This window comes from Dipteris shenzhenensis, chromosome 22, assembly GCF_047967505.1.
Source record: "Dipteris shenzhenensis isolate YYH24624 ecotype China chromosome 22, Dip_SZ_1.0, whole genome shotgun sequence".
NCBI lineage: Eukaryota > Viridiplantae > Streptophyta > Polypodiopsida > Gleicheniales > Dipteridaceae > Dipteris > Dipteris shenzhenensis.
Window position 1 is genome coordinate 14,153,172 of NC_141617.1, and position 23,010 is coordinate 14,176,181.

A 23,010-nucleotide genomic window follows, 5' to 3' on the forward strand; every position below is an offset into this window, starting at 1 on the left:
AGGAACCAAGGAAAGTAGCATGCGACTAGCTTGTAGTTGAAGAGGGGAGAGACAAAAATACGCTCCCAAGCACAAGGAGCTCTAGTTCCAACATGCAGCCACATGACAGGGCAGATATACATTGTGGCAACCTTCCTCTCATTCTAGCTAAGAAAATCTTAAAAAACTCACCGCTTAGATAGAGGGGCCACTACCCATTCAAGCACCAAAAGACCAAAAGGCTTGTCGGGAATTTATGTGTACAAATAGATTGGGAGAGATTTGCCCATTTACTGAACTCAACATGTTCATCTATTAGTAAGAGACGAACTTATTACTTAACATTTCAACCCACATGAATAGAAATGCACCCTCTTCCCCTAGATCTCAAGCCATATCTACTGGAAGGAGAAATGTAAAGACCTCGAGCAAAGTAGCCGAGGCAAATCGCTCATGGAAAGTGGTGCCATTCAGCAGCTTTGGAATGCGAAAGTAAGAACTGAGAGTATGTTCTCAGGCTTGATGTAGCAGTGTAACATCCGGATGGTGGTATTCGACTCCCAGCGCCACTCCATGCAATATTTTTAGCTTTTGGTCCAGAATCCCTTGACATTAGCCACAAGATTCACCTCCACGTTAAAGCAACATCCAAGACTCTCACCACGTTTCTAATCCTCCCCTTTGCAAGATCTCAAAACTACTCTCCGATTCTACGACCTTCTCCTTGTCCCAAACTCTAGCCGCCATTACTTGGATGTTAGCGAAGAGGAGGCATAGAAGCGTTGTGAGAGTCTTGAAACGTTGCCCTTCACTGAAACAATCCCGTTGCTTCTCGTAGGAAGCTTGGTGAGGCATTTAGTTGCTTCTCGTAGGAAGCTTGGTGAAGCATTTATCTTTGCCTGACCTCTTCAACTTCATGGAGTACTGGCAAAGCCAAACCGTTCCGTCCCGAACACAAGCATTACAACCAAGGCCACCATAGCGATAGCTAAAGCTCCAAGTTTACGTTCTCTCGGGAAAAAAAAGCTCCATCCGAATAGAATGGGTGTCATCTACTAATTCTGAGGAAGGTCCGGTATCGATGGGCTTATCGCACTGAATCTATCCCACAACATTTTGGGAGCCCTCAAGTGTTGTGGGAAAGACTATCGCACTGAATCTATCCCACAACATTTTGGGAGCCCTCAAGTGTTGTGGGAAAGAATCAGGGCGATAAGCCCATCGAAGGCTCCCAAACTCTGCGGACTGGCACCTGATGAGCAAAATGCAAAGATCTACAAGAGGGTATTGCCCTATAAAATATGATCAATCCCAGTTCAAGCCCTTCAATCTAATAAGCATGCCGAAGCTTAGGACTCCCATACATACCGGAAGAAATAGGATGGCAATGGGAAAAAGGTGGTCCCAAGTGTGGTCCCATGCATATTTTTATCCTATTCCCATCCCACCATATGCTAACAAAAAAAAAGCTAGGGATGGGTTTAGGTGGAAGATGACACATGGCATCATTTCATGTGTTTAGGAGGTGGGGACAAGGACACTTGTCATCCTCACATGTTTTGGAATCCCTAAAAAAGGGGAACCCATTTTGGTTGCCAGGGTGTAGAGGCCATGGTTCAGGATGGGAGAAAAAATGGCTACTTCCATTCTAAATCCATCCTAGACCATTTGGTCTAAGATGGGTGTAATGATGACAAAAAGATTCCCATCCTAAACCCATGCTAGTCCCATCCATGTGCTAAGGCCCTAACTTGTGGATAGCCAAAAATCGTGACCAGCCTGGCATTGCGTCTAGCCTGGACACAGCGGCTATGAGATGGTAGGTCATGAAGTCACCACCATGTCATTCATTAAACTGCATAGGAAATCTTCATCACTTTGACTCATGGGAACTTTTTTAAAAAAAGCGAGATTGGTGGGATTGGTTGCATCTTGAGCGTCGAACTTGAGGAGCCACGTCTCCCTCCACACGTAGAGGCAAGCCACATGCATGATGTGGACACTAGGATGGCAAAGAAATGCCACGAGTGTGTAAAGCAAGATTTTGTTTTGCAAGTTTTCATTTTGCAACATTCGGTATGTAAAGGCCCTTAGGCAATTGAAAGAGAGGTTGACCTATCGTAAAGTGGTGCAATTGGCACGCTAAGGGGAAATGGTATAGGGAATCAGACGAGTACGGGGAGGACACTAGTAAAGCAGGCAATCGATTGGTAGGCTGAGGGCTAGTTTCACCGACCCTTCTTAATGATTGTCGCCAAATTTTCGACTATCAACAGAAAGGAGAGCAGAAGGTGCCATGCTTTTTGTGGCAATTTGACCACGTGATCGCCATTGTTACCAATTTGACCAGTTTGATGAATAAAGTGGCATGTAAAGGAGCGGTCACTTTATAGTGTGCCATTTGCCATTATCGACGAGTTTGGATCATAACTCCAGCGACCCAAAAATTGATGAAACCTTCAAGAGAGAAGTTCGACAAGCAACAAGCCGTTAGGAGGCGACAATGATGCTATTTATGAATCATTCCAAGGAGCACATGAAGAAGAACAACAAGGGCAGTGGTGTTGGGATGCCATGTTGCAAAGTGAGTAGGATAGGTCCTTGACAATAGAATTCTAGAACTCCATCAAAATGGTACCCTCTTGGGGTCTGGGTACTTAGCTTTCATAATATGGCAACAACGCACCAAGAGGATGAACAACATCAACAATGTGAGAGCACAATCCCTTGTAGCCATTTTGCAACTACAAAATCAAAGCGGCCATAGAAATGGGAATTGTTGAAATCAATGCTTTTTTCAACTAAACAATGGGAGAAACCTTCACAAAAAGAAGAAATTATTCATTGCAACAAAGAAAATTGGATGGACCCTTATCATCACAGTTATTTCTATCCTGTTTCACGATTTGAGTGAAGGTACTAAATCTATGGTGCAAGACTTGACTCGATCTTATGCCAGTTTTATAATGCCCTTCATCAATAAAGGCCAGACAATGAACAATAATATAACATGCTCACTTTTTGTAGACAATACAATGGTACGAATTGTGGCTTCTTTCCATATAAGCTATTGTATACAACAGTGCTCAAGTGCGTGTGGGCACTTTCTCCTAGTATAGTGGTGGAGCAAGCACTTTTGGATGCAAAAGAGAAAGCGAACGAATTTTTTAGGCATTGAGCTATGAAAAGGCAATATTAGCCTTGAAGGTAAAAGCTTTGTAGGACAATCTCCATAAATGAACTCCATTAACCTTTTTTTAATTACGCATGGAAATTCACAAAAGGAGCTCTAATCCTCCACTATAGCACTACCTCTAAGGAGGCAATGCTAATAAAGTGGGGTAATATTACATGCAAAATAAAACAAAATGAATACTCCTTTTTTAACATAAAAGTTTGGGAAAGTTTTCCATCATTATGGAAAATCCCATGATACAATATGACATGGAAAAAAATATGCACAAAAGATTCCTATATTTAAGAATACCTTTTATAGCAAAAGATTCCTATATTTAAGAATACCTTTTATAGCAAATTTTGAGAACCTACTAAAATTTGGCATTTCCAATACACGACGGAGTTTTCATACATTTTTCCTTAAGTTTACGGCATTTTGTTGGGACAATTTTGGATACAATATCATCAAAACATTTATGAACTTCTGAGTATGGTTACACATCTAAATATTCAAGAAGCATGTTGTCTTTTACTACAAGTGCACCCTCTTCCATATTAACATAATATGTTTGAAAAAGATTCAATCGTTCATTTTAATCATGATACATTCACATTTGACGTCAATTCAAAGGCTTTTACTAGCAATATAAGCCTTGGGCTTCATTTATCATATCATATGTGTACCAAACTTAAGGTTCTTCAGTTGCTTAAAGAGGAGCCTAACGCTTGTCCTTAGGGATTCAACACACGTGCTTAGTTGGTTAGGGGTGTATAACTTGTCATGATCTCAAGAAAGTTAGCCTTTCTCTCTCCTAAGAGCTACATTCATGAAATGCAAGAATGTAGCGTGAACTATATAGGTTGACTTTAAATTTTCTCATATTAATCCTAGGTAAGCAGGAGAGTTTAAAACACAAATTTTCCCTTTGGCTTCAACACAACCAAGCACTTGCCCTACCTTAGCTTCAATAACCGTTTTACATCTTGTATCTTTAGTGTCTAGGAACAAGGGTCATTTGGAGATGTATTTGGCCATCCCATCATTGATTTTTGATATGCACAATTGTAATCTAGTGAAAACATAATGAAAGTCTAGGTCATGTTTATTCTTTTTGCACATGTGTGACTTAGTGGAAGCATAATGAAAGTGGATCTCACTTTTAGACTTTTTGAATAAATTTGAGTAAACAAAGTCGTGTACAGGAATGGTATGGTGAGCCATTATTGTACCCACCTTGAATGTGTTTTTAGTACCCCTCCTCCCCTTGACTTTTGTGCAAAGGTCTTAGGATGAATCGATTAAGCACACAAAAAAACTTGAATAAAACATGCTTTCTTATGTAAACTCAAAGATATTCTTTTTCTTGTTTTTTGTGAATTAAAAAACCTTATGTATGTAGGTTGTTGTGAATCTTTAGATTCAAACCCATTCTTTCCTATCTCCCTCCTATCTCCTAGTGTTACATTATTTTAGGTGCACCCCTAAGGCATGCAAACCTTGTCCTTGGTTAAATATGTAATGCTTTTGATCTCTTAGAGCATAAATATATGTATATAAAGAGTCAAAAATCAGACTTCTTTTGTGCTAGCAATGTTGGCCATATGGCCATTGTTGGTATATGAACTGCACAAGCCGATGACATTATTCCTAATTTCTTGCCTTTATTGACAATCATTAGAAATTTCATGCTAGATCAATTCAATTCTTTGTACTATAGCTAATGTCTAACTCAAGTAACCGACAACAATAAGCACACAAAAAGCTGGTAAGAAAAGTCGGGTACTTACTATTATGTGTATTCACTTTGTTCTACACTCCTTCTTTTATTTGTACTACACTCATTCTTTTGTTAAGTTTTCATACTTTATGTAGATTTTGTAAATCTTTTGCAACCTATTTTAGACTTCCCCACAAAAGATCTGATATTGTATCACTATACTTTTCAAAGTAACATAAAAAAGGCCAATTCTATGCATTTTAAAAGGAAATTTCCTTCACCACTTTGTAAACAATTGTGTAGATGGTGGTACCATTTTGTTGACTCCTCATTTAGATCTATTGAGCTGCAATTGGAAGCCACAATCGATCTCCATAGGGAAGAAAAGCATGTTCTTGTTGACATTGCTAAGTAGGATGGCCCATGTGTTATTTGATGAAGATGTAGGTGTTGATATGGAAGCCACGATCCATTCCCATAGGTGAGAAAGATATGCTCTTGGTGACACTACTGAGGAGGATGGCTCATCCCTCATCATAATAAAGACAAAGGTGTTAATATTGAAAGAGGCTACACTTGGGAGAAGGTGAGGAGAAGACAATGTGATTCTTGCATATTTGGATGTGTAACCATACCTAGAAGTCCATATATCATTCAAGGATCATGGATCCAAAAATTGTGCCAGTTACAAAATGCCTTGAACTTAATAGAAAAAGTATGGAAACTATATTGTGTTTTGAGAAATGCCAACACTTTTATGAGGATGCAAGGTAAGAAACATGATTGAGTGATAACAAAGCCATTGTAAAAATCGAGACAACGATTCAAGTTCCCATGCAAGAGTCATTTGACTTTGATAGACACCTGTATTCCTAGGTATACTCTTTTGGAGGACTTAAACATTGTCAAGAGAATAATGAGGCTTGTTTTTGCACTCTGAAGTTCCACAAGGTGCACTTTTATTTACTTATAGTTGTACAAGATATAGATATGATGAATGGAGAGAGTTATGTGCATAGGATGAGAGATGAAGGTGTATGCATTCCTCATATTTCCTTCGATGACTGAGTTGTTTGCAATGCATGAAAAAATATAGATAACAATCTTTTGGACCATGATTAGCAATTCCACATAAAGTACATTGCTTACTCAAACTTTTCTTCTTGGACTTTGCCGTGATATGAGTAGAAAATATGAAACTTGTTGTTGATAGAAACAAAAAATAAGAGAGTCAAATGTACCTCCAATTGATGCTTTAGATGAGTCAGATTTGAGAATTTTGCAGTTGAAAATGTGTCAGACTGTCTTCTGACAACTGCAGACAAGTCGGACCTTAATCCAACAAGCCAATCTTTGACACTTTTGAATTTGAAAACATGTATTGAAAAGTGATACCATGTACAATCATGTTGTCAAGTTGAATTTTGAAGAACAAGTCAAAAATAGATGAAAAATGGTCAAACTTTGTTCGGATTGCAAGCAGGTTGGAATGTGGTCGGACTGTCACCCAACAACCTAATGATAAAAACTGCATCCACTTGTCTGACAACCCGACAACCTCTTGGAATCTTCATGCTTTAGAGGAGAATACTTCATCTTCTGCATCCATTTGTGTGTGGAAAAGCGAGCAGATTGTAAACCAAGAATGACATCAGATTTGCACCTCCATGAGCAATATTGAAGAGATACAAATTTCCAAGAATCAAATCTCTTGTATGTACAGCAATAGGCTATCATATAAGCAGCTTCTGTCTTCTCTATCTATCATGAATTTGAGAAGGAACAATCCTCCTTTTCAAGAATTGTTTGAATCTACAAGCATGAGTTGCTCTAAAGGTGCCCAAAACTGACAATTTTAACCATCTTAAATCAGATTTGTAATTATAAAAACGTATAGAGCTTGTTTCTCTCTTTTTTTTGAGCATTAGAACACCCCAAAAAGACATCGGATGCTCAAGTTAGGGCCAAAATACTAAAAATTGTCCATATCACAGGCGGAATGGAATGAAAATCAAACTATAGTCAAAAATGGTTCTGCCACCTTTGCGACCTTTGATTCTCTTCACGACCATCTTGACCTTTGATTCTCTTCACGACCATCTTGCTAAAATTTCCAGATCTTTCTCCTTCTCTGCAACCCAATGCTAAAGGTAAAAACTGAGGAGGATCCACATTCGCCCTTGAAATTAGCCACCACAGTTCAACAGAATGCCGAAAACAATTCGAATTTTTGTCATATCTTGCAATAGCCTTAACTTTTTATGGAAAACTTGGATTAAGACGAAACAAAAAGATAAAATGTTGCTCTTGAAGTTGTCTACAACAACTTTGTTGAAGACCAAAACTCATAATTCTACACCAAACTTTAGATATAAGCGTTGGAATATCAAGAAGACTTAACAAACTTTGCTATACGCTCATTCCTTGCAGCCATATGGCCACAATTCACGAGGATACAGCAAGATCCGATTATTTGCTCGTGCCCTTGGAGTATTTCTAGGATCGCCAAATGTGTTCAAGGTACATTCAACCCTGAACATTTTAGAACTTCACCTTTTCAACCATTAACATGAAGCAAGCACAAGCATACATAGTCGGATAAGAGTCGAAAAGGTGAAAAGTAATCCAAATACAACTTTCAGCAAAGAGCAATCTTCAACATTGGAACTACAGCCACAATACTATCCTTCCATTCAAAAAAATTAAAAATTGTCTTCTAGATCAGCATAGGATCAGCCTTTAGCTTGCCAAAAGGGAATATGCAGGCTGAATACTGTCAGACATCAGTCTGACTGTTACATATCAAGAACCGTTACAAAGAAGATCCCAAAATGAGTTATAACTACCCACTATGGTTCTTTGTACGTGCCATTCATGTATATGACTTGTGACCTTCCAACTTCTACATGACTTTGACTTAGCCTAGTTGCCTAAATACCCCTCAACATAACAGAAGAAAAAAACGAACATCAAAAGCACCTCTTGTGGCTTATTAGTTTGCTAAGCCACACCAAATGAATCAACCTCTGTAGCAAAAGGAAACTAAAGACAAAGTGCTAGCGACAAGTAGCAACAAAACATAACCATACGAAGGTGTTGAGATATCGAGCTCCACTCGTGATATGCCAGGGTGACCGTTGTGCATTTATGTCACCGACTTGTTAGCTGCAGATGTGGTTGCTACACCGCCCACGAATAATAGTTGGATGACAGCTATCCTTATCTACTCTAGTTTGTGGCTCAGTTAGTATGCCACCTTAGTTAGCTAAGTTTGGTTTTGAGACCCACATATAGGGTTCTTCTATTTCTTTGTACTAGAGTTCTTTTTGGCTTTCACAACTAAGAAGAGGAAAACTATTTTCAGCCTCCACCTTTGTGTGTATTCCCCCATTGTGTATGTGAGAAAGCCACAAGTGAGACTCCTTCCCTCTCTCCCACTATCTTCACATGGTATCAGAGCTTGGTTCGTGGTAAGGAGCTCAAGAAAGCAAACCAAGTTCGCGGTGTCCTGGTAAGACAACCCGTGTTGCTTTCCTTTTTCGAGTTTGGGAGCAAATCTCTGCAGGTAGCACAGTCGGAAGTGCAAGAGTGCACTGTCTCAGATTGAGATGCCCTTCGCGGTGTGGCGAGAGGGCAGTATATGTTGCGGGGCCATTTCGGGGCCCGTTTTGAAGGTAGAAGTTTTTCACATGCACTCAGAAAAAGGCCCTATTTTTGCTGTGCGACCACTTCTCTGCTGGTCGGTGAAAAGTTGCCACAGATATATTGGGAGTTGCAGAATCATCCTTGTTGCCTGTTGATGCAAAATCATCACTAGGAAGGGACTGTGTGGTCAAATACCACTTTCGTCAGTTTTGCAGATCTGTCCGTGTGAGGCAAAAGCTGTTTTTTTTGCAGTGAGAGAATATTTTGCTGTGTTCTGTAATGGCATCTGATTCTCTTTCACAGATTGTCACTGAAAAGCTTGACAAGAACAACTTCCAGGCATGGAAATTTAGAATGACGAATTTCCTTATGGGAAAAGGCTATTGGGAGTAGGAAATGAAGAAGAACCAATTCTTCCTAATGTTCCCAATCAACAAGAAATGCAGGCATTTAAAGGATGGCATGAGAGAGCCAGAAAAGTTATGTACTGGCTGTCTATCAGTATTTTGGATTCTATGATTGTGCATATTCAGGATGCAAGTACGCCAAAGGAGGCATGGGATACTTTGGCAAAAATGTACAGCACAAATACGCAAGCCAGGAAAATGCAGCTCAAGCAGGAGTTGCACAATGTGCAGAGAGAAAATATGAGCATCAATGACTACCACATGAAGGTGAAGAAAATTGTAGATGCACTTGCTTCCATTGGGTCGCTAGTGGAAGATGATGATGTAGTTTCTGTGACCTTAAATGGTCTAGGAAAGGATTATGCACAGTTCTGGACATCCATTGCCGTGCGTGAAAAATTTCCTGATTTTGAGGAGTTGTTTGCTCTTCTAATTTCTAAAGAGCAGAGAAATGGGGGTGCATCTTCTTCAGCAGGAACTTCAAAAGAATCCGTCTTCTACTCAAATGCTGGAAGAGGTAGAGGCAGAGGTAGAGGAGGCTGATCTGGAGGCCGTGGTAGAAATCAAAATATGCAGCAAACTCAAGAAAACCAGTCCTATGGAGGAGGACGTGGTAACTCTAGAGGCAAGGGGAGCCAAAGAGGCCGTGGTGGATGGCAGAGAGGCCAAAATGCAAACAGCAATGTTGAATGCTACTATTGTGGTAAAATGGGTCATATGGCTAAAGACTTCTACAAAAAGAAGAATGACATTATGAATGGAAAATTGCAGCAAGGCAATTATGCGTCTTCTAGTAGACAGGGTGATGACATAAATGAGCATCTGTTTATGGTGCAGCACATGACCAATTCTGTGACAAGTGCAGATGAAAGAAATGATGTGTGGTATGTTAACTCAGGTGCATCAAACCACATGACAGGTCATGCAGAATGGATGCAGGATGCAAGGAAAATGGAAAGACTAGGATTTGTGGAGATTAGTGATGATACTGCACATCCTATTGTGCAGATTGGTAAAATTCCTTTGTCTATGCAGGATGGGAAAAATAAATACCTGTCTGATGTATTTCATGTCCCGAACATCACCAAGAACCTGGTTTCTGTTGGTCAAATGGTTGAGTAGGGCTTGTAGGTCAGATTTAATCCTCATGGATGCTTTAATCAGTGGACCTGCAGTGTCCTCTAGTAGTGGTTCACATACTCACCATGGACAGGCAGATTGAGATCAGGAGAATCTCCTCAAAGCAATGCAGATAGTGGTACGCAGGTATCACGAAAAGGAAAAGAGAAGGTAGATCAGCCCATGTTTGATGTGAATGCAGGTCACTCTTATGTGGATGGTGAATCCAGTGGCTCAGAACAGAGCATTGATGATGACTTGGGTGTTCCTTCTGTTGTTACACCTGGAGTAAGGAAGACCAGGGTATGATACTGCACATCCTATTGTGCAAATTGGTAAAATTCCTTTGCCTATGCAGGATGGGAAAAAGAAATACCTGTCTGATGTATTTCATGTCCCGAACATCACCAAGAACCTGGTTTCTGTTGGTCAAATGGTTGAATAGGGCTTGTAGGTCAGATTTAATCCTCATGGAAGCTTTAATCAGTGGACCTGCAGTGTCCTCTAACAGTGGTTCACATACTTCGCCATGGACAGGCAGATTGAGATCAGGAGAATCTCCTCAAAGCAATGCAGATAGTGGCACGCAGGTATCACGAAAGGAAAAGAGAAGGTAGATCAGCCCATGTTTGATGTGAATGCAGGTCACTCTTATGTGGATGGTGAATCCAGTGGCTCAGAACAGAGCATTGATGATGAGTTGGGTGTTCCTTCTGTTGTTACACCTGGAGTAAGGAAGACCAGGGATGTTTTGAGAGCACTTGGAAGTGAGCCTATTTTGCGCAGGTCTACCAGAGCTAGATATCCTGTGGATAGGCTGAAATATGATGGATTTATAGCCATTCACTATGCCTATATGGTCAAAGTGATACAGGAACCAGAACCCACTTCCTTTGAGCAAGCCATGGGAAAAGAAAAATGGGAGAAAGCCATGGATGAAGAAATGGATGCCTTGGAAGCAAATGCTACATGGGAATTGATGCCTTTGCCTAAAGACAAGAATGCAATTGGCTGTAAGTGGGTTTATAAGTTCAAGCACAATGCAGATGGTTCTGTGAACAGATACAAGGCAAGATTAGTTGTCAAGGGGTATGCACAGACATATGGCATTGATTATAAAGCCCAGGGGATTCACAGGGGGAAACTTATAATATCATGTGAGTGTACAATAGGGGGTTTTTTTGAAATGAGGCATAAGCTTATACATTAGGGGTGGGGGCCCTTTTTTTTTCCCCAATATTGAATTTAAGCTAGGGGGACCATGTCATATCTAAGAAGGGGGGACATAATATAGGTTACCTTGGGTAACTAGTCCAAACAAGTTTGATTTTGTGTATGGTTTTAAATAATCATAGGGAAAGTAACCTAAATTTTCTTATTGTGTAATCTAAATGCTTGAGAAAGAATGTAGATTTAAGGAAAGGGGGGGACATAATGGAATTTTGGTGGTATCTTATAAGCTTAAATAGGGGTGTTTTATCATCCTACGTGGATCTTAAATAGGGGGTTTTCTTGAAGTTCATGCACGCAGGTGACGTCCCCCTTTAATGAAGAGTGAATCCCCCGAGTTATAAAGAAACATTCAGTCTGGTTGCAAGGAGGGCAACCGTAAGAGCAGTCATTGCTATGGCTGCATCAAAGGGATGGTCTTTACATTAGATGGATGTAAAGAATGCCTTCTTGCATGGTGATTTGCAAGAAGAGGTCTTTATGGAGCAGCCACCAGGTTATGTTCATGTTGTTCATCCTGAGTTTGTTTGCAGGTTGAAGAAAGCCTTGTATGGCTTGAAGCAAGCACCTAGAGCATGGTCTGACAAGATAGGACAGTATCTTGTCACTATTGGCTTTCAGATTTCCAAGGCAGATTTCTCACTTTATGTGAGAAAAACAGAGAAAGGTATTATGCTGCTTGTCATTTATGTTGATGATTTGATCATCACAGGTGATAGTGATGAAGATATCCTTCATGTGAAAATGCTATTGAAGCAAAAGTTTGAGATGAAGGATTTGGGAGAGCTGCGTTATTTCTTGGGCATCGAGGTGATTAGATCACCGTGGGATACAGATCTTGTAGAGGCAGTATGGATTGGACATGCTGTCCAAATATGGGATGACAGGCTGTAAGCCTATTTCAGTTCCTTTGGAGCAGAATGTGAAGCTGAGCACAGATGCAGGTGAGCTTCTGGAAGACCCTACTATGTACAGACGCATAGTAGGAAGTTTGATTTATATGACTATTACCAGGCCAAATTTGAGCTATGCTATTGGATTGGTAAGTCAGTGTATGCAGGCTCCAAGGAAACCGCATTTGGATGCGGCTAGACGCATACTCAAGTATGTGAAGTCCACATTGCAGTATGGACTATTTTATGAGGCTAGGGTTTAGATACAATTGCATGGATACACTGATGCTGATTGGGCTGGTAGTATTTCAGATAGATGATCTACCAGTGGATATGTGTTCTCTTTTGGGAGTGCTACAGTCACTTGGAGCAGCAAGAAACAACCTACAGTTGCCTTGTCGAGCACAGAGGTTGAGTACAAGGGTGCAGCAATGGCTGCATGTGAGGTAGCTTGGTTGCATAAGCTACTATATGATATGCATCAGTCTACAGATGGGCCAGTTGTCATTTATTATGACAACATGAGTAGTATACACTTTGCAAATAACCCAGTCTATCATGCTAGAACAAAGCACATTGAGGTGCATTATCACTATGTGTGGGAGAAGGTTTTACTAGGTCTTATTGATCTAGTTCATGTCAGCACAGAGGATCAGGTAGTTGACATATTCACGAAGGCATTGGGCACAGAGAAGCTGCGCAAGTTCAGAGATCTGGTTGGTGTTGTGCAGGAATTGGGATTGAGCTCGAGGGGGAGTGTTGAGATATCGAGCTCCACTCGTGATATGCCAGGGTGACCGTTGTGCATTTATGTCACCGGCTTGTTAGCTACAGATGCGGTTGGTACACCACCCACGAATAATAGCTGGATGACAGCTATCCTTATCTACTCTAGTTCGTGGCTCAGTTAGTATGCCAACTTAGTTAGCTGAGTTTGGTTTTGAGACCCACAGATAGGGTTCTTCTATTTCTTTGTACTAGAGTTCTTTTTGGCTTTCACAACTAAGAAGAGGAAAACTATTTTCAGCCTCCACCTTTGTGTGTATTCCCCCATTGTGTATGTGAGAAAGCTGCAAGTGAGACTCCTTCCCTCTCTCCCACTATCTTCACAGAAGGGACAAGGCAACAATAACTTCACAAGAAATCAAGTGCAAGATAGAAATGAATCAGAGAAGCCAAGCAGAGCAAACAAACAAATTTTAGAAGCCAAAGTTGCAAAAGTGCAGCAACAAATGAACTTGGCTTCACAATCACGAAGAGCCTTAAAGGGTAACGACTATGACAACCGAAGAAAGAGTGAAGTGGTTGAATTTAGAAAGGGATTTCGAGACAGTTCTAGATCACAGGACACGTAGAGTGTAAACAATAGAGGGGGCTTGCAAAAGAGGATCACATTTATAATCTTGGTAGACTTATGAGACAAGCATTTTGCGGCAATGGAATTTAAATCTCCCAGTGCGAGAGGATGGCTATGTTGTGGTAGAGAATTTGCTGAAACTTGGGATAAAAATTCAAACAGGGTTGCCGTTGAGTGTCTTCACTGTCGATGATGTCCACAAAGCTATAGAGTAGGACAACAAGCAATGATTTGGATTCCTAACAGAAAATGGTGTTCATCTTATAAGGGCAAATCAAGGCCATAGTATCAAGGTTATTGAATCTGATAAGCTACTGAAACCTATCTCTTCCACGGATGATGTTCCTATTTGTGTGCATGACTTTGCAGGATGGAATGAAGCTATATCTTTTTGACAAGAATGGAGTGATTTTGATAGAGGGGTTTGATGGAATCGTGCCAAGGACGCAATTTAAACAAATTGTAAAATGGAAAATAGGATAGATCATCCCTTTGGTGTTGAATTTTGAAACTTAGTTTCTAAATTTTAGTCTCTATTCTAGGTGCTCGACAATATACATGACAAAATTTGTGGTTTGAGGCTCTCTCGAGAAGAGGGCATGTGTTTCATGTCTTCATGAGATGGAGGCCAAGGCTTGCCACCGTCAATGCACATTTTAGCCCTACATACAACTTTTGAAGGGTGTTGCCTGAGTAGGAAGCATTGAATTGTTTTTCTAAAGGCAATCTAAAAGATCCAATTTAAATCTAAAATTGTAACTGAGTTTGATGCATACCTGAGTTGAGGGTTAACTAGGCACCTAGGCTAGTAGTTAGGAGGTCACGGGTCATGTGGGAGTTAGTAACTCTTCTAGCATGTTCATTCTTGATGTAATTGTTCATGGCATGTACTTAATTACAGAATTGCACAATTTTGCATCATGTCTCTTTTGTGTCCTACTCTTTTGAATGAATGATAGTTTTCATGTTGGTGGAGCAACCAATAGCAGGAATTATGAGTTGGTTATTGATGTGGCACTCCATGTGGCTGATTATGTGGCCATGTGGGTGGCGTCTTTGCTGTAGCACAATGTCATGTGTAAAAATCTTGACATAAGGGTTAACTAACCCTATCTACCATGTGGAAATGTACCATGTGACCCCTCTATGTTATGTTAAGTTCTTTGAATGTTGTGAGGCATTAAGGATGGTGGTTAAGGATGGCTTTTCAACACAATTGAAATGAAGATGGGAGTTGCAACTATGAGTTGATGGGCATTCTTGTCTTGCTTTCTTGTAGTTGTGTGTGCTAAGGCTACATGTCACCTTTGTGCACCTTTTTTGTGGCATCACATTTTGTGTCCATCTTTTAGCCTTGGTTGTAGATAGCACTATCTTTGGTCCATCATTGAAGATGCATATGTCTTGTTGTTACTATGATTGCAGCTTTTAATGTTGAGTAATTGATGTTTTTTTCTTGGTTTAGTTGTAAAGATCATTGAAATCCTATGTTATGTCAAATGAAGTGCTTTCTTAAAGCAAGTGTTCTTCTTTTGAACACCAATTATTGATAAAATTACTTGAGTGATCACAAAATGTTGATTGATTGATTGATTGATAAAATGCTTTACATAAAGGTCTTTGCTAATTTAGATGTTTGTTCTTGAGATGACTACTGCTTCTCTTTGGGTTGCACAAAGATTCTATTGTACACTAAGTTGATATTAACCTAAATAATCAATGTTTGATAAAATCTTGCGAGTCCATTTTCCTTAATCGATAGAAAATATGTGTGCTTGTTTTTAAAAAAATTTGTTGTTGACTTGTCATTTGTTGAAGGTGCCATTGATGGAAAAAGATGAAGTACCTTGATTTGATTTGCCACTGGATTGCCAAAATGCTTTCAATGTTAATTAAACTGCATAAGTTATTGGAACTGATCTACTCTGCTACGACATTCTTTGTGTTGAGCTTGAAATGAGATAATGATACTTGGTGATGAGAATTCCATGAACTTGTTTTGCCCTGATGCTGAAATTATCTAATTGGTAGTATCCTAGTTCAAATATGCCAATTTTTTAATGAAGTAAATTGCCTACAAACTTTAGAATTACATTATTGCTATTGCCTTTGAATGCCTGAACCTATTGGTGAAGATTGCATTTGATTTTAATCGATGTTGGTTTCTCCCACAATTTACACATTCTTAACAACATCACCTACAATCATCCCTCTACTTGGCTTGTGGTTCCACAGTCAAATGAAATGCAACCAATAATGTTGACAGAAATTCATATTTCAAATGGCAAAATGCAAATGAATTCAGCTTAGCTATTGGGTAAAGCAAATGATGCAGACAATGTTTGTGAGGAAACATCCTTTGAGGTGATTTTACAAACAAAAATTCCAGATTTGATGGATGACACATCCGAGATATTTTTTTATACTTATACTAAGTTTGAGGATGATTATATTGATGCAAAGAATGATGCTATGCAATCAAATTTTAGTTTATATTTAGATCCCCTTGTTGGCAAAGATCCAATTGGTTGGGAGGACTTGATTGCAAAGCACAAACTATAAATTCAGAAACAAATGCAAACAAAGATGATCTTGATGTTTATGCTGATATTCATACAATGCAAAGGATGAAAGATGAGGGTAAATGGAAGAGCTTAACCTGGAGCTAGAAGAGCCCCAAATGGAGCCAAAATAGCCTGGAGGAGTTCCCTAATCACCTCTACTTCATACCAAAGGTATTCCGACACTTGGCAAGTGTTCAAGGTCAAAAAATACAGCAAATGCAAACTTGGGGAAAGGAAAAACAACAAACAGAAACTCAGCAAATAGTTCTGACAGGTTTCTAGTAGTATGATGAAGGTCAGATGCATTTTGAAGGTTGGAAATAGTCCAAAAGATGGATTTTTGGTATGATCTCAGTAAAAAGAAGTTGTAAAAGTATCAAGGTATTTGTAGTGATCCTTTACTCAAGGAAATAATGATTAAACAATTGGCATTATGTGGACAAACAATCCGACAGTCCCACCGCAGCAGCCTGATGATAGTCTGACTATCTATTCTCTTATTTCTTATGCATTTTTCAAAATCCGACTGGATAACATATTCTTGAATTATATCAGCTTTATGGTTGTGTTTTTGGATACTGTAATTGGAAAGATTTTGACAATCATATTGGAGTCCGGTAGTAGTCTGATGATAGTCCAACTGTGGTAGAATCTAGTAAAAAATTAGAATTCAACTAAGGGATCAAAGCTCATTCAGAATTTAGTATTCCAATGGTTTGATCAAAGACAAATGCAAATATTTCAAAGAAAAATGAAGGATTTCTTTGAGGACTTGACATCGACACATGTTGCGGATGTTGGACTTCATCGACCTATTCCTTTTTGCTTGATCAGGGCAATCTATTCATTCCATGCCAGTGGAATCTGAACATGTTTATTCATGCATGGTTCTACTTATTCATTTTGAACTAGCATGGATGGCATTATATTTCATGGGTTCCCAACCTTGGCATGTAGCGATGAAATGGTACAATAGTAAATTATTAAACCTACACCATGGAGGTTAGGAAGGGTTCGAGTCTTCATCTTTTTGTAATCCACCGGGAGTGCCAAGTGTTGACGGGTAGTTAGGCACCTAGGCTAAGTCAAAGTCATGTGGAATTTGGAAGGTCACAAGTCATATACATCAGTGGCAATTACAAATACCCATAGTGGGCAGTTATAACTCATTTTAAGATCTTCTTTGTAAGGGTTCTTGATATGTAACAATCAAACTGTTGTCTAATAGTATTCAGCCTGCATATTCCCTTTTGGCAAGCTAAAGGCTAATCCTATGTTGATTTAGAGGACAGTTATCCATCTTCCTGAATGGAAGGAGAGTATATTGGCTGTAGTTCCAATGTTGAAGATTGTTCTTTGCTGAAAGGTGTATTTGGATTACTTTTCACCTTTCTGACTCTTGTCCGACTGTGTATGCTTGTGCTTGCTTCATATTAATGGTTGGAAACGTGAAGTTCTAAAATGTTTAGAGCTGAATGTACCTTGAACATGTTACTAAACATACCAGCCTTCCTCCCCACTAAAGCTTCTCATGAGGGCAAACTTGCGATGTTGCCAAGCTCATGCTACCGTTTCCTTTTTAGTCTTATTGCTTTGCTTTGGGGCTTGCATGTTGGTTGCTTCCATTGTTGCTGTTGTCTTTCATTTTTTTGTTCCTTGCGTTGCACCAATGATAAGGAAGGAAAGATTCCCACTGCCACGAAGCCATTGATAACTATGACTCAGTAAGAAGTCATTCCAACTTCCAAGTCAAGGTAAGCAGAAAGCATGCCAAGTCTAAGTGCACTCACACAAAGGGGCCTATTCCTGAAAGGTGCAAAGAGTTGCCATGCCGGCTGCCCTCGACAAAGGAATCAATCTATTGGATGATTTCTTTGCTCCCACATGCATGAGGGGCAAATCCATGACAAGCTGAACAAGAACGGTAGCAACATCCCCATCCTTGCTTACATCTCCTGTCAATTCTCATCTCTTAAATCTATCACCATTTCTCTCTTCATTCAAACTTGGACAAGTACTCCTTCCATATACTGCTTGCCATCAAGACTGCTCCTCTCCCAGGCCGCTCCTAAGGGCCATGAAGACCACAACCTAGCAGATTTTGTCCATTTGCCTCAATGCTAAGGCCTTTTGAACACGAACCAACTGCAGGATCGCCAAATGTGTTGGTGGTTGCTCCGCCAATATGAAAACTTTCATTCATTCAGAAGAGGAGAACACAAAAGAGACACGATGCAAAATTGTGCAATTCTATAAATTAGTACATATTATGCATGAACAATTACATCAAGAATGAACATGCTAGAGTAGTACTAACTCCCACATGACCCCTGACCTCCTAACTACTACTTATGACCATACTTAGCTTAAGACTTAGCCTAGGTGCCTAGTTAACCCTCAACAATGCCACATCAACATCATCCTACCATGTCAACAAGTCCAATCAACATAATAATCTACGACATCATCAACATGCCACATTAACATGCACAATCTTTAGCCACATCATCATGCCATCTAAGCAAACTATGCCACATAAGCAAAATTTATAAACCAACATGTGGACACATACTATGAGCATCAGATAGTGCCACATCATCTTTTTTACCACTCCTTAGACAAAGTTTGGCACAATTTCAAATGACCATAATTTTGATACTTATATGAATTTTGTAGTGTAAAAAAAGTAACAATGATCAATAGATCATTGAGGATGATCACTCTGTCAAGTGGCACAGATCTTTGATCTGATGAACTTACCAATGCCAAATCTATTCAAGTGCTATGTATGAGTGTGAATAGCAATGATAGAATGAAATTGACTGACAAACATGGGGGCTAATTGGTTGATTAAGGAAAAGTCTCACTTGGATTAGTGGAGTTACAAGCCAAACAACAAAAGGCGTTGCTCCAACCAGCAAAAGCAGCAGAAGCTATGCCCAATGAACAACAAGCTACAACAGGATATCAGCACACAAAGAAGAAAAGTTACCGCAAGAGCTCTAGTTACAGCAAGAGCTCTCGCATGATGGATGACTAGGAAGATAAGCTCACCAACTCGATGATCTCCATTTGCAACTTGCCACATGGCACCCCATCTACCATGTCAGTAGGACAAGTGGTGCAGTGACATCATTATAGTGAGTCATCATAGCCATCTCAACCAATTAACATGTGGCATAGCCATGCCATCTACTCAATCAAATAGCATCCCAATTAGCAAACACATGGTGCATAGCCACATCACCCACAATGACACCTCTTCTTCTTCAAAACTTTAACAAGCCATATCTTCCAATCTAGGAAGAATTTGCCTATGATACAAAAAGGGAAAATAATAATCTTTTAGAGCCCTACGCACGTGTAACATCAGAAGTATTGCATGCAAATAGAGATTACCAATATTGAAAGTATTTTCAATTGATAAAACCTTTTGCAATGGCATTACGCACCCCAACCATTGAAAATTTCACTAGGGAAGGGTTCCACAGTTGGGCAACACAGATGAGGTATCTATTTATGAACCAAAAGATTTTGAATATTGTGTAAAAGAGGAAATACCCACTACACAGAATGAAACCTGGAAAGAAAAAGACGAAGCGGCGCTATCACTCCTTGGCTTGCACTTTGGGTCTGAATATAATTCATCACATAGACTCTAAGGATCATGGGAAAGATGCATTAGATGAGTTGAACATAATGTTTGGAGCAAAAGCAAAGAACCAAGAAATTCATCTTAAGATTGAATTCTATGGTTTGCAGATGAGATTCCATGAATTTATGGCACAACTTGTCAACAAGATCAAAAGCATCATGACCCCATTGTAAGGCATAGTGCAAAAGTAGGAGAAAAGGATGCAGTTGCAATCCTCCTTAAAAGCATGCCTAAAGAGTACAATGCATTGAAACAACCTTGAAGAATCTTTGAGGTCCAAAATTTGAGGAATGTGTGTCATCAGAGTTAAAGGAATCTACATTGACATCTACATCAACATGCAATAGCAACCATGGAGAACAAGCATTGTTTAGCAAAGCGACAAAGAATTGTTACCATTGTGGAAGGATGGGTCACTATCAAAGTGATTCTAGATTAAAGAACAAGCCAAAATGTAACCATTGCAAAAAGCTAGGACACAAAGGAGAAGATTGTAAATTGAAGCACCAACAGGTCAACCACATGGAGTCGTCATTAAGAAATGAGTAAAATTGAGAGTTATCTCAATGGAAGCAGAACGAAAGAGGGTGAGAGAGGGAGAGAACCAGAAGAGAGCCACAGAAGTTTTGGTGGGTGTAGAACACCCTAATTTATATGTCATCCATATATATATGTGTTTGAGTATTATACATAACCGAGGTTAAGGTACAGTGGCCTTTAACCCCCACAACCTCCCACTTAAAGACTAATGTGCCTTTAAGGGAGAACAACCAGTGGACATACTATCCAATGCCGATCAATACACGACAATACTCAAACCGCCATGGATGTTTTTATCAAAGCTATACTTTATATTAATATAAAATCTTGGCTAAAGTTTATCAAGCTAATTTTTTTACTTTCATCATATTGAAGAAACATAGTATAATTTTGTATATTTTCCTTTGAATTTCTAAGTTCCTGGCGAAACTATAAATCTTTTTGGATAAAAGTTTCAAATATTAGATAATTTTTAACTTTTTTAATTTTATTATGGAATATAACATTTCAATGCCAATACAAAAGTTTTTCTTAATGATACTACATGAAAAAATCATCCTTGCAAACCGCTGATTAGGTAGACTCTTCGTCAACATATCTACAGGGTTATCATCTATGTGAATCTAAACAAGCTCTATGTGCTTGTCCTCTAGTACCTCCCTAATGAAATTGTACCGAATCTCAATGTGTTTGGTCTTTGCATGAAAGATCGGATTCTGTTCTAGTAGCTCAATAGCACTCATGGAATCAGTATGCAATGTTGGTACACCTATATGAATCCCCTAATTTCCCACTAGTAGATCAAGCCATATAGCCTCCTTGCAACCCTTTGTGGCTACAACATACTCAACCTTTGTGGTAGACAAAGAAACACATTTCTATACACGAGACATCCACGACATTGTACCACCTGCAAAGGTGAACACATAACCAGAAGTGGATCTCCTGCTATCCACATGCCTTGCATAATCTAGATTTGTGTACCCAAGTACACACATATCTCCTCTACCAAAGTAGATGCACATCTCCTTGGTACCCTTCATGTACCCAATGATGCATTTAACTACCTCCCAGTGTCTCTTTCCTAGATTAGCCATATACCGGCTAACAACTCCCACTGCAAATGCCATGTCCAGTCTAGTAGCTATCATAGCATACATAAGACTCCCAACCAATGATGCATAAAGGACCTTGGCCATCATGGCCCTCTCCTCATCTAACTTGGGACTATCTTCCTGACTCAGTTTCACATATGGAGGCAATGGAGTACTTACTACCTTCCTCCCCTCCATATTGAAATGCTGCAACACTTTTGTAACATACTCCTTCTCTGAAAGCCAAAGGAGTTTCCTACTCCAGTCACGTGTGATGCGCATACCAAGAATATGACCTGCAGGTCCCAAATACTTCATGTCAAAGGCCTCATGCAACTTAGCCTTCAATGCATGTAGTTGTGATAAATGTTCTTGCTAGCCAATAGCATATCATCCACATAAAGTGCTAGAGTATCAGGCTATTATGCTTAGCCCTTTTAGTGTAGAGGTAGTGATTAAATTCACTTCTTCTAAAACCTTGGGACTACACTTGCTCAGATGTTTTTATTAAACAAATATGCCCATTGAATGTGGAACCAAAACTAGTAGATGCATGAGAAACTACTTTTGACAAATGGGGCATAATAGCATCACCACTACCCGTTAGGTAAGGTCTACACCAAAAAAGGTTGGTTTGATTGATGGTAATATATAGACATCACAATGCCTTTACATGCACCCCATCCAACACTATTCTCTAATCCATGCACTCTTGCCTCAAGCGTGAGCTCATGTTGTTCAAGATTCTCAACTATGCTTGTCACACTCGTGACATTATTTTGTGCATCTTCGTCTATCATTGCACTTTGTAGCACTAAATCTCCTTGAAAAGAGCTACATTTTCATCTGATAGATTCTTGACTTGCTCTCCCAATATCTATCATGCTCCCTCCAATGCATCCAAGAGAGTCGCTTCTGTTACAGTGGAGACACTATCTGGGGTTTCATGGGTTTGTCCATGTATGATGATAAGTGTACTTGAAGTCGATTCACAAAGGTAGAAAGAACATCTTTGCAAACTAAAACTACACGTCCTAACAGTGTGGCTTTTTTCCATATACGTCCATGTATATATCATGTGCCCAAGATCAAATCTCTAAGTGCCAGCAACAATGAATGACCTTCCATCTCCCATGCTTCTCAACAAACTACAATGTTGTAACTGGGCACCTTTCTCTTGTTCGGACTCCTCATTGGACACCGAGTTCTTATTGTCCTTCCAATGTATGCCAGCAAAGAAGAATCTCAAGGTTAAAAATAGGAGGGGAACATAGTTATAGAAGTGTAGGTCATTGGATGAATGTTTCAAGAGCACAACTATAGAAGTGTATCTCAGTAGGTGAAACTTTCCCCAATATAGTCACAAACATTAACACATGCTACCATTTTCAAGGTTCCAATGGGTTTAAGCATACTTAAAGTTAATATACAAATTTTATATAAGCTAAAATTTGAAAATTCTAACCTTATAGGTGGGAGCAAGTGTGAGTTCATGGACATCATTTATGGGAAAAGAAGAACCACACAAATTAGAAAGCGAATTGAGAGAGAGAGAGAGAGAGAGAGAGAGATCAGTTGACATCTATAGAAGACCTAACGGGTCTATGAGACAATGTGCAAATAACAAAAAGG

General features: G+C 39.5%; 1 pseudogene; it reads left to right on the top strand.

Moving 5' to 3' along the window:
• Positions 1-13,446: 13,446 nt before the first annotated feature.
• LOC147887778 (tRNA 2'-phosphotransferase-like) lies at positions 13,447-22,652 on the top strand (annotated as a pseudogene).
• Positions 22,653-23,010: the final 358 nt, after the last annotated feature.